The sequence below is a fragment of the Charadrius vociferus genome, unplaced genomic scaffold (assembly GCF_000708025.1).
Source record: "Charadrius vociferus isolate BGI_N301 unplaced genomic scaffold, ASM70802v2 scaffold134, whole genome shotgun sequence".
NCBI classification, from domain to species: domain Eukaryota; kingdom Metazoa; phylum Chordata; class Aves; order Charadriiformes; family Charadriidae; genus Charadrius; species Charadrius vociferus.
This window is the reverse complement of record NW_009648333.1, coordinates 6,285,150-6,298,942: the sequence shown is the minus strand read 5'-3', so window position 1 is coordinate 6,298,942 and position 13,793 is coordinate 6,285,150.

The following is a 13,793-nucleotide window of genomic DNA, read 5'->3' as shown; positions in this document are numbered from 1 at the left end:
GATAAAATGAATATGTCGTTGGCAAGACAAATTGCTTTATAAATCACTTGAAGAATTAATTATATACAAACATATCTTTAGCTTTTCTAGCTCATCATACTGACTGCAGTTAATCTGATCATGCAGACAATATATTCAGTATTTTTCTGTTTTCCTCTGGTTTTGCTTTTTCCTCTCTTCAAGTTTGATAGTTTTCCTTTCCCTTTCTTCAAGTTTGATGCCTTTGTGGTGTAATACAGAGCTAGCACACTGATGGAGAATTTGTCCTTATGAGTTTTCTCAAATTATTTTAATCACAAGGGTCACTGTGTGTCAAGAACATCATCTCTCTGAAAGATGAACTTTTGTGAGAAGGCGAAGGCTAGTAATAACTATATGGTTTTTTTTCTAACTGCAAAATGTGAAAAGGATTTAGAAAATCCCTTTGATCTTTTCAAATTATACCTAATGGACTCTGTGGGTTACCTAGATATGCAGAAAAGGATACTTCGGTGTTTCCATTTGTGCTCTGCTTTGAACCTCCCTTAGATTAGCATAACAACTTTGCACTACCTATGTTCAGTGCTTTACTTTTGCTTTTAGGTATCTTCTAGGTAACTATGGCAGACTGTCTTCCTGGTAAGGAAGGGAAAGAAATAGCATCTCTCCTTAAAACACAAAGGAAACTGAGTCACTGAGAATTTACAGTAATTTCTTCTTTAAAACCATTCTGATAAGTATAGAAAGGGTGAGTTCACTGAAAACAGGGTGCCTACCAGTCTAGCCAGGACAAATAATTCAACCATTGATCTTGGTTAGACAGACAAGAGTTCATGCCACATATACAAACACTGGCCTTTTCTAATGTAAAATTTTATTTACTATAGGCAACAGCAACAACAACAAAAAAAGCATTGTGGAATTCAGTCGATATGAAAGAGTTTGGTATACCTTACCTTCATATACGTTTCTATGCTTATGTTGACTAAACATGTGAGTAGAAGAAAACTCGCAATAAAAGCTTCATGCGAAAGCATGCCTTGGCCATGCTTATCACTTTGTGCAAATAGAAGTTTTGTTTGAAAAATTCGTATGATGTCCAGAAAGCATTCCAGATGTCTGCCTCTTTCTCAGAAAAGCCATTTTTAATCTCTTTTCTCTAGTTTGTAAACTAATCTTAAAATCTAGTATGCAGTGAAGGGCATGGAAGTTGGGCTCCTATCAAACATTGATAATCTTGCATTATTATTCTTTTACTACCCAGATGACAAAAACTGTTATCCAGAATTCTCCTTTTGGTTAACTTTAATCTCTTGGTAAAGCATGTCTCATTTCTCTTATATTTCTTTTAAACCTATTTGCCATGGGAGGCAGGGCAATAACAGTTCCTTCCCTTTACTTTGAATATGTCATCAGCTGAAACTTCAAGTCTGATTCATGCCAGTTTTAGGTGAGCACAACTCCTGCTGGGGTCCTCAGATCCTAACACAGCATATACTCTTTTCTTCCTTCCTTTCCATTTTGCCAATTTCTACTTTATTTTTGAAAATATATGATTTGCATATTTTTCCCTTATGTGTTACTGCTCTTTTGTCTTCCTCCAAAATAATTGCTGTGTATAGTTTGTCGTCATTTTTCAGGTATCTGTTCATTATCTTCTTACAAGTCACTTTATAAAGTGTCCTTTGTTAATTTTTTCCCCATTTTCATACCATGATGCATTTTACTTTTCTAGAGTCTCCTTGCTCCTTTGTCCTTTAAAGGAATCTAATTAGTAAATCAGGTAATGATAAGCTGCATAAAATAGGATTTTACAAGCAAAGCTGAGTTGCACTGTGCCAATATTCATTTTGTTCTGAATCTGGATTGTTTTATCAGTATAAACTTCTGTTCAAAAGACCAAATTCCACAGCTATCTAATTAGCTCAGTGGAGAGGTTCCTTACAACTTAAACATTTATGTTTACATAGAAACACTAATTGGAGTTGCTCTTATAAATGAAGGAGTATGGGAATAAACCAGAGTTTGTTTCTATTTATCTTAAGTTTCTATTGCCTTCAAATCTTTGAATAGTTTCATTCTCATAATGAGAAACAAATTGGGCACAATGCTATTATTTATTCCACTATGTTTTATTTATTTTGTCCCTTGTACTTTGAGATCAGTTCTGCCTGAGAAACAATCATTGTTTCTCAAATATTACATAAACTCAAAGCCTACTGTTGTGCTTATCCTGGTTTTGCTCAAGTTAAACATATGGTCTTGAAAAAAAGCTGTGAAAACAGTCTTTATCATTGTCAGTTTTGCCATTTCTAGAAAGACTAGCAGCTGGGAAGCTCTGAACAATCATGGTAGTCAGACTATGAAAAGTAGGAAATCTGAGAGAGAGGAAAAAAAAGTCTTACTAAGCTAAATTTGGAGAAATGTACTCTATTTTAAAATACCATGCAAGAACCAAATATTGCCAATGAAAATATCAAGAATGGAAAGAGGAAGAAAGCATCAGCAAGGGATGAATAGAATATTTATTCTGCAAAAAGGGAAGCGGAAACCCTTCAAGATGAAAGCTGTGTGTGATCTTATTTTCTACTAAAAATCAGCAATGCATTTTTAGTGAAAAAAAAATCTCATAGCAGTAATTATAACAAATTCAATAAATTGCATCTTTACACAATTAACAAATCACCCCTAATCAAGATCAATAAGTTCTAAGCTCCCTCCTTCCCCTGATGAAACCAACAAAACTTTCCTTGAGACAGGTTGTTTCAAAAACTCCCTTAGTGAGGTTTTTTCTTTTTTCCGGGCTCCTAACACATCTACATTAGCAGGTTAATGCAAATCAGGAGCGTATTTTGACGCAAATCTCCCAGTCATCCCTATTCACCATGTTTTTCATTGCATTACCAGAGCAGGCTCAAGAAACATTACCCCTTGGGGATGAAACTAAACTGCATCACACAGAGCACACTAACACATCCAGCCCACAGCACCCAACTAACACTAGTTCAGAGAGGCAAAACTTCTGAAATGCATATAATGTAGTTCTCACTTCCTCAGCTATTTTTCTCTACAGGTTTACTTTTATTGGTCGGCGCTACTTACCAATGTAGACATAAGCACCATGGTGCAAGACCAGACTAAATAGACCACAAGATAAAGTGCTGTGTGAAAAGCTCCGTAAAGAGCTGGCAGTCTTGGTTCAGTGGTGTTTCTGAAAAAATGGAATAGGACTTGTCTGGACATAAAATTTTATATGAACAGAAACAAAATACTTCTAGTTTTTTCAGAGTATTAGCTATTAAAGACAAGTAATAAGGAAGGATGTTTAAAAAATAATGTTATTTGGAGTAAAGGAACTTAAAATTTCCATTTTAGAAAAATGTGGATGAAATTTTGTCTTTCAGCTGTTTTTCCTGGTTTACTTTCCTGCCCGTCTCAATGAATTTCAGTTGCTTAATCTTCTTTATATTTCAAAACCAAATCCTTTATTTTTAAGGTTGATTTCTTAAATAAGTGAGATGTATGCAATTCTGAGTATGTCTGTCTTGTCTTTAACTTTTGAACCTATGGGCTGGTTGCTGCTAGTTTAGGAATACCAGGCTCAAAGACAGTTGAAGGAGAGTGAAAGCTGCTGAGAGTGTTCTGTGAGAGCTCAAATCCTTTTAGGCATTGAGAGTCTAAGTGTAAAAGACAATACTGTAAACAATCAGACTTAATTATCCCTGCTGTTCATGGAGCAACATGCCATTTGTGTAAAACAGTGAACTAGCTAAATGTTATGCAGAAACTATACATTTAACTCTTAATCATCAACTGTTACGTATTGGATATTTCATTTCAGCTCATGGAGAGGCATTCGTTGCATTTTCTCTTCCTTATAGATTCTGGGGGCAAATTAATGTGGAAACCACCAAATCCTCCATTTTTAATTTAAACATTGAAGGCTTTTGTTTTTCATTGGGTTTTGTTTCTTTAAAAAAGTTTTAAGAAATATATAGCTCAGCATAAGCTGAGATGTATGTAATGTGGTTGCACTGGTATGTAATGTATGGCTGTGATCTCCCAACCCACTTAATGTTCATGTTGCAGATATGTCTTTGCTCATATTTATTAAAAAAAAAAAAAGTGAGTGCATGCCCTGATCCGCTAGCAAAATCCGCATTAAGTGATTGCACTGCCCCCATAGAGTCCTCTCCCATTCTTGGATGGAAGCCACATTTGAAAAACCTGCTTCTGCAGCTATTGATGGCCTCCTTGTTTTCATCACAGTATCCTTCTAATTACCAACTGGCAACTAGAAGGACCAGAATAAAAATATTTTCACATTTGCATCATTGCTTTCTGTACGTTTGGCTTAATGTGCACGTGCAGGTGTTTTGAAATGGCTCTTAGGGCTTTTTATAACAGCTTATCTCGACCTGTGCTGTAGGGAGGTAGTGAGGTCCAGAGAACAAACAGGTTTTGGTGTCTGTCATTCTGAGGTTTCAGTATCAGCAGCCAATTGAGATGAATGGGAGGTATTCCTGCAGTTCGTTGCAGTTTTAATACTTGCTGGAATTAAGGGAAGGGGAGTGGGGAGGAGGGTAAGGGGGTGGAACCCGGGTATTTTTCTCTCAGCATCATCTAGCTCTGTGTTCTGTGGATCAGATGCTGCCCTTCATGCAGGAGAGGAGACTAGAGGAAGTCTTCCCTGGAAAGTGTCATGAATTCCTTGGAGGGGGTGAACAATTTTACTCCCCCTACAGAAGGAGGCAGGGGGAGTTACCTTCACCATGTATCTGTAGGAAGTCAAGCGATCTCATTTGATGCTTGAGTGTCCAAACGCGTTCCTGTCACTGACACCTCATCCACAGCTCATTTGCAGTGTGCACATTTGCCTAGTAAATAAAGGAAGCTCATATCTTCTTTGAGTTCCAGTAGACCCAGTCCTTACTGTTTTCAAGTTCTCAGAAAGATCAGTTAGGAAAAAATCTTGTTTAGAAAAAAATTTAAATCTTCTAAGTTTTTAATATAAGTGGACAAAACTGATACTCAAACAAAATGTTAATAAATATTGTAAGTTTCAGCGTTTCTTCTATCTCTCCAAGGGGGAAATAAAAACAGGCCAAGGGTTGTCAGAAATGTTGGATTTTCATAAGTTCGCAATTGCATATTCTGTACAAGGAGAAGGTAGTCATAAGAAAACATGACATAAGAATGGTGGTACTGTATACCAAGACTAGGTCAGACCAAAAGTGCATCTGGCCCAATATCCTGCCTCTCACAGCAGCCAGGAGCAGATTCCTAGTAGTGGCAAGTCATGAAAGAATATAAGAACAGGATAACCTCACAAGGAGGATTCTCCTGGTAGTTCTTTTCTTTAGCCCTCCAGTTTCCTCAGAAGTCTTCAGTTTAGCTCAAAAACTCAAGCCCAAGTTTGTGTCTTTGTTTAGTAGCCCTTGATACATCTAATTACAAATGGAGGAAAGGTTGTCCTCAGTGTATTACCTTAGATAATGTGAATCATGAGTTGAGACCTTCCATAGTTCATCAGTATTCTGAACAAAATTATAGTAAGATTAAAGAGCAACATGCAATTTCATACATATTTGTGTATGAACATTTATATTATGCTTAAACGGCTAACTTTGCACCCTGGAAGCTTTTTATGTCTGTGATGTTGGTAAAGTGTTATACTAAAGTAGTTCTCTCCCGCAAAATCTCATTTATCTTTATCATTATTATTTCCTATGTATTTTTAAAATCTGCACCTATAGAATTCCTAATAAAAATGAAAAATGTATTTCTACACCACACTTAGTTTTTCAGTAATTCTTTCTCAGCAGACACATCCCAGATCACATTTCCTATCTGAAATCTAGCCAATGTCTTGTAGAATGTCAATCTTTCTCCATCTTTTCTAACTGGTATGATCTCAAAACTAAGTATGGTACTAACAGAGTTTTTATACACAGCTGGGAACTTCTAGGCTATAAATAAAAGCAATTCTTGGAACCAAACCTGTTCTCATTTATATGGTTGTTGATTTGGGTTTTCTTTTTTGGAAAACATAAGTAGTAATTTTTGGAATACCCTAAAAATGTTTGTGAAAACAAATGTAATAGTTATCAATAGGGAATTCCATAGTGTTTTTAAGACTCTTGTATGTGTCATCTGGATTTTCTATATTTACAAGTTTAACACTTTCATGTTAAAGCAAATTCTAAAACCAAATTCTTCTTCTGCCTCTCTTTATGTAAGTAAAAGCTATACATTAAAAACTTCAGAAATCACTGTTAGAAGGGAAGGAATGGTATGCCATTAGAGAGACGTAATGGAGAGTAGTTTAAAGACTAGAAAACACGTGCATTGTACTAACCAGATTCATGTCTGAAACGTATGAATTATTTTTGTTTGCTGCTGTTTGCAGACTGAGCTCACTGACTAGATTTCTTTATATTCTGATCTAGACTGAATTTTCCAAAGGCAAATCAACTTGCAGAAGAACTTTAAGTTGTTTCTTTGGAGCTCTCTAGGAATCTGGGGGCCAGGACAGGGTGAGATGACAAGCCTTCAGTGAGGCGTACGGGTGGGGGGTTGTGCCCCCATGTGATTGGGAATGTGGACAGTCAGCGAACAATTCCTTTTTGTTTCCATAACTAAAACCCAATCTGAAACAACACCCAACACTACACACACCTGAAGTAACACAGTGACAATCTTGGTCTTGACTCCAGAATTAACTTACGTGCCTTTCAGCTCCGTCAGTTGGTGTACACTGAGACTGAACTAAAATACATGGCCAAATTTCATCCTTGTCTTACATATGCCATCATTTCAAGTTTAAAGACAGATTCAGGTCTATGACTTAGGGTCAATATGCTTTTGGTATTAAAAGGATATTTAACTTGTTTATGAATTATTTATAGACATTATATATTTAAATTGGAAATTTGATACTTATTTCTTTAATTACAAGAGATTTTTGATTATTTTTTTTTAATTGAGATAGCTAATAACCATATGTCTAAATGGATTGTGTTGTGAAGTGACTTGCATGCTGGCTGTACATCTACTTCAGTTGCTGTTACATGACTAATTTTTTTTTTTTTCTGATTAGCTTCCATTTTAGCTAAAATATCTACAGAACATTTTATGTACACATTTCCTTCTCCAGGACTAAGGAGCAGCACATTCTATATATGTCTTTGAAAGTTTTTGAGATTGGGTGGATTTGGGGCCTTTTCCTGCTTACCAGTTTTCAGAGTCTACATGGCTACTGACAAAACCACTAGAAGCAGACCATAATTCCTTCTGTTCTGTAAAATCCTGATAACAAGTATAGTCATTCAGAAATTCCCATTCTCTTGTATCAAACTCATATTAAATTTTAGCAACGTTGATGCAACAAAGATTTTCCTATCATGGTGTTTTGTTGAGGAGCTGCTGCCTTTGATTAATGAATAATATGTTTCATAAAAGCCAGGAAGTTAAGAAAGCATATTTTTGTAATACCTATCTGCTCAGGAAGTGTGGCATCTGAGCTTTTTTTAAAGCTTTTTTTGTTGGTGTAAAAAAAAAAAAATTACATTGTCCATGTGATAGTAGAAAAATAAAGTACTGATATGAGCTTTTAGGTCACAGAAATGAGAATGACTACCTCATCAATAAAACTCCTTATGTTTGTAGAGAGAGAACTTACTTTATAAATTCTAAGCTGAGTACTGTAGGCATATAATTGTTCTAAAGATCTTTCTACTTTGTACTGTTCTCTTCAATGGAAAGAAAAACGTGAGCTTAGAGTTTCTTACTTCATCTAATTAGGATTTATCAGTTGCTACTAATAAATGTAGTGTTTGGTACATGCTTCAGTATTCAAATATATCTAAATACATCTAGCTGCTACGAATAACTGGTTATCCTATAAGAAATGTAATTTATAGTTATTTGTGTACCAGTATTACATGTATTCTGAAGTTATAAGCTTTTTCCTACCTAAATAGAATGTCTCTGGTGCTTAATTTTTTTTTTTTCTTAAAATACCCCTTTTGGAAAAATTCCTGCCATGTAAAACTAAAAATTATAGAAGGATCTTTCTCTGTCAAAAAATATTTACTTCTTCCCCCTCCCGCCCCGGGTCTTTCTCTAAAAAACACAGAAATCTTCATCTTTGAGGCAGTAACGCCTAAATTTGATTCCATAAGGGCAGCATTAAAAGCTATAAATGTATTTGGCCCAAAGTAGATGCATTTCTGGAATGTAAGTTTATCCTTTTGGAAGCCTGGATCTCTCACTGGATGTACGCATGCAGTTCTTGCTGTATTCAAAACTGAATGCATGTTGTGTTTAGTACAGACAGATTGTTCAGCCATCATATATGATGATTTATATTGTCATGTAAATGACAACTTATCAGGTAATATATATCTTCTAATGAGTAAGGCAGCACAGTGAAGCTAAGGTTAATGACACTAAATAAAATGACACCAGGAAGGAATCTGTCTGAAGTAATCCAATAATTCCCTATTGTTTGGGAGGTCTGAATTTATTTTGAGTAATTGGTGGTTTCTACAAGAAAACAGTGATAATTATATTTATGTCTCCCAAGTATTTTCTCAGGAAACAGACAAACAGCCTTGCTTGGTTTGTTTTAAGAACAAACACAGTACCACTATAACTATTTTCTTGTTGACTCGGAAGATGAAACAGATTACTAATGGAATGAAATGTGACAGAGAAAGAGCAAATTTTTAGGGTATTCTGCAAAACAGAAAATAAAGGAAGAGTTTGCACAAACTTTATAGAGTCTGTAGAAATGTTAAACAGTGTGTACATATCCAAGTGCAAAACAAACAGGGCCTTGTCATCTTCTGCTCTATAGGAGGACAACTGACAATACCACCACATATGTGGTGCAAGGTCCTACATCTGGGTCAGGGCAATCCCAAGCACAAATACAGGCTCGGTGGGGTATGACTGGAGAGCAGCCCTGAGGAGAAGGACTTGGGCGTGCTGATTGACCAGAAGCTCAGCATGAGCCAGCAATGTGCAATTGCAGCCTAGAAGGCCAACCGTACCCTGGGCTGCATCAAAAGAAGTGTGGCCAGCAGGTCAAGGGAGGTGATTCTGCCCCTCTGCTCCACTCTCGGGAGACCTCACCTGGAGTACTGCGTCCAGCTCGGTCCCCAACATAAGAAAGACATGGACCTGTTGGACCGTGTCCAGAGGAGAGCCACAAGGATGATCCGAGGGCTGGAGCACCTCTCCTATAAGGAGAGGCTGAGACAGTTGGGGCTGTTCAGCCTGGAGAAGAGAAGGCTCCGGGGAGATCTTATTGCCGCCTTCCAGTACCTAAAGGGGGCCTACAGGAGAGCTGGGGAAGGACTTTTTACTAGGGCATGTAGTGACAGGACGAGGGGGAATGGATATAAACTTGAAGAGGGCAGGTTTAGATTAAACATTAGGAAGAAGTTTTTCACTTTGAGGGTTGTAAGGCACTGGCACAGGTTGCCCAGAGAGGTTGTTGAGGCCCCATCCCTGGAGGTGTTCAAGGCCAGGCTGGACGTGGCCTTGGGCAACCTGGTCTAGTGGGAGGTGTTGGAACTCTATGATCTTCAAGGTCCTTTCCAACCTAAACCATTTTATGATTCAATATTCAGCTAGATGTACATCTTAAATTCATGGACTTCAGTGGATTAAGAACTAACGTGGAAAGTAGAATAACATTATTGAAACCAGAGATAAGTTAGTACAACATGCTTTGGGTTTTTTTTGTTTGTTTGTTTGTTGTTTGGTTTTTTGTAATAGGATATTTGGCACAATTTTAACAAGTGAAAAGTACTCCCTAGATATTTCAAATAAAATTCCCCCAGACATGTATAGGGTTGTATAATGTTCTCCATAACAATAGTGCTGAAATAATAAATATTTTAAGATTTTGCAAGATGGAGTCCACTGGCCATCCTCCACATAATCTAACCTAACTGGATATCCCTTGAGTTAAGACACAGATAGAAGTGATCTTAAGCTTAATTTGCATCATTCTCCTCAGCTCTCTGTTCCTCAGTGTGTCAAGTGATTTGGAGCAGCTACAGCATATAAAGTCAGTAGATGGTTGCAGATGGATCATTATAAGCAGGGGACTTGACATACATAATTTAAACCAATTTTTTATCACTTTTTGTTTTTAATTTTCTAATTCTAAGCTCTCAAAATTAATAATGGAATATAATGACTAACTTGTCATAGTCTTTTGCTAATAATGATATTTTCTTCATTATTAAATGTGTATTTAGTTATGTAAATGTTCTATAGAGGTTTATGAATAACTTTTCTCATACACAGGCATGCAGTAAGTGAATAATATAGAAATGGCCTTTGTTATACACTATAATTTTAACCTTGTTTCTCTGTTTGATATTTCATTCAGAGTCACATGTGAAGCTGGAAGCAGCTAGAAAAAAGTTCAGTATTTTCAGCAATTATTCATTGACAATGATGAGGTTAAGGGATACAATCATGCATAAAGGTGATGGTCCGTAAATTCCTAATTCTTTCTGGTAATAGCTGTGTGGTCTTAATGGAGTTATAATGCATGTAGAAAACTTTGTATAAGGTATGGTTAATGTCATCAGAAGACAATACTACAAACGGTGGCAGCGTAAGAATTTTATGCCTTTATACTGAGTAAGAAAACCAGAACCAGAAACAATTGAATATACAGTGTTTTTACTTTTGTGTTCATAATCCATTCTTTTGCAAATAGTCTACGAGTTGATGAAGAGTTTGGTTTTCTTATTCATTCACTTTAGACGTAGCCATGGTAATAATTTTATTAATGTGGTTTTGTCTCCTGGAACTGAATAGCACTGTTGAAATATACCTGTCTGAACTGGATTTGACCTAATGGTTCATAAGACTTTCCACTGAGCATTTCCTATACTTGTTAAATTCTTCTGGTACTCAGGCAATTTTTTTAGATTAATTCCTAGGAAGAAGTCCACTGCCATAGTTCCTTACTGCAACCACTGCCAGAATTTGGGCAGAGGACTCTGTGTTTCTCCATTCACCCACTGCAAACTTATACGTTATTACAATGAGAGAGAATGATAAGCCTCCTGGATGTCATTGAATGCTCTTATGCACCCAACCACAGAAACAGGGTTTAGGAAGTGGATCAACACCTTTTACGTTCTTAGATTCCACTTTGAATACGTGGACAAAAATAAAGTAATTAACAGTGAATATAAATAGAAAGACACAACAACAACAAATCAGGAGAGACCAAGAGGAAAACAGCCTCAAGTTGTGCCAGGGGAGGTTTAGACTGGATATTAGGAATAATTCTTCACTGAATGGGTTGTCAGGCATTGGAACAGACTGCCCAGGGAAGTGGTGGAGTTGCCATCCCTGGAGGTATTTAAAAGGTGTGTAGATGTGGTGCTTAGGGACACGGTTGAATGGTGGACTTGGCAGTGTTAGGTTTACGGTTGGGCTTGATGATGTTAAAGGTCTTTTCCGACCTAAATGGTTCCATGATTCTAGGTCTAAAAAGTCTCACATAGGTTGTGCTGAACAGACACAGCCATTGAGACACTGTGTTGTTCCACAGATCTGAAAGCAATTAGGAAGAATGAATGCAAATAGCTTGTAAAAGTCTGGAACAAATGGACCACATCCTCAACTGCTTTAAATTGAAGTATCTCCCCTGAGTTCAGTGCAGCTATTTCGATCCTATCACAAAAACAGTAACAGCAACAAAACGTGACTTTTCAAGTAAATGTACTTCAATATCCTTCCAAGAACATTCATATGAATGAGATTTAAGGAAAGAATCATCTTCACTGAGAGCTGAAGACTGAAGAACCTGACTGCATATTGTCTACTCATACCCAATATTTAATTTCACTATCCGTAATATTTACCACATGTAAGCACATATCCTGCTTTATCAGTCCCTGTCATCTCTACAGAAATAAAATATACCACCTGCACCTATGTGATCATTTTTAACTCATCTTGTAACCACAGTACATTTGTACAGTACTTGAAAACAGAGAGCAGTTACTTACATCTTCATGCTTTACTTTTGCTTGACGTTTGTGATCCTTCGAACAAAAATTGTCTTCACAGGGGCTTCATTTGAAAACTAATAATTGCTTGAAAGACATCCCCAGAATAGACGATGCAGAGTCTTCACAACAGGAAATGTAAGATATGGTTCAGCAATACACGACTTTCTGAGTTTCTTGCCAAGTTATGACAGATACGCTGATTGATTACTAAAAGGTAGAAGCAAGGCCAAAATCTGGATAGCATATTCCAGTGAGACTGGAACCACTTATTCTTCTATTAGCTCTTGAATCTGCGGTTTAACTTCAGTTTACATCATTGTGTAACAGTATCGACCAAATAGCTTTGCAATGTCTTGCTGAACTTTAGCTTTACTTATCTGGAAACCTGAAGTTGTAGATTGTGACAGTTTTTATTTCCATGGGGACTGCAGTAATTGTATTCTTAGGGGTTTTGTCATCAGTTTGCCAACACAAGAAAAGGTGTGTTCATCAACCGGCTTGTCTGCTGGCAGGTACATTTGAGAGCTAATTTGAGGAAAGTTTCATGGCCCTTAGGAAATTTAATTGTATCCACCTTTGGTGTTTCTAAAATGTTTCCCCCTACTAAAACAGAGTAGCCTGAAAGGATTTCATATGAAAATTAATGAAGAAAAGTTTTTTAAATACTAACACAGAATTTCCTACAAATATTTGAAGCTTTTAAAGGAGTGAGATTTGTTTGGAGCATTGGCTAAGAAACAATGTCAGGGAAAAAGTAAGCAACTCTGACAAACACACTTAAAATAGCATAATATATTATAAACAAAATCCCTCTTTTGATCATTCAAACCTGAATTTGAATGATCAAAAATTCCTAAACAGGAAATATAACAAACAGTACTAAAAATAGCTAATCTGCATAAGGATTATCATCTACCCATTTTGGAAGTCATTTCATTCTTTTAATCAATGTTAATCCTTATTTGGCATATTATTTTGAAGCTTCTGCCTGCCTCGGGAGCAGCTTCAGATTTCAGAGTTTATCTTCTGTGGAAAAATTAGGATCTTTGAATAAAAACCAAAATGGCCTTAGCTTTCTTCTTTTCCTTTGGTGGCTTAATGATAATCTTTGTTAATATGTCACCGAGAACAGGGAGGTATATGAATACGTGCAAAACTAAAGGTATTTATTTAAACAACGGTCTGAGTCTTTCTGTCTAAATTAAATGAGTTTAGGTTCTTTGACAATTAGAATTCAATATTCCAAATTGCAGAAATGTAATTAGCAAATTCCAAATGAACAGTTTATTTGGAATTAGCTTTGTTTGGTGGTTTTTTGTTTGTTTTTTTTTTTTTTTAATAGAACATAATTTCTCATATTGGTACTCATAGATATTGTCTCTTCTCCTACTGAATTTGAGTCCTTAAAAGTGGTTATCTAAAGGTTGGTGAGGACATTTCTCAAGTAGTTCCAATCATATCCTGTTCATAAAGTCTTGGCAGTGAAGAGATTTGTGTATAAATGTAGCCTTAGCATACTCAAGTGAGTGTCATTTTTCTGAATAACTATTTGTAAATTTATTGGAACTGGGAAATTGCGTAGAGACTCATTCAGATTTCTTCACGCAATGCATTTATACTGTAGGCCAGTGCACTGCGACCTAGCAAGGATGTAGAAGACATGCTCATGTCCCTGAACAGAGCAAGTACATGAAGTCTGTGTTTGTCTCGTACCTGGCCACTGGCCCCAACCTCTCTGTTATGCCAGTGTGTGTTTGCCTG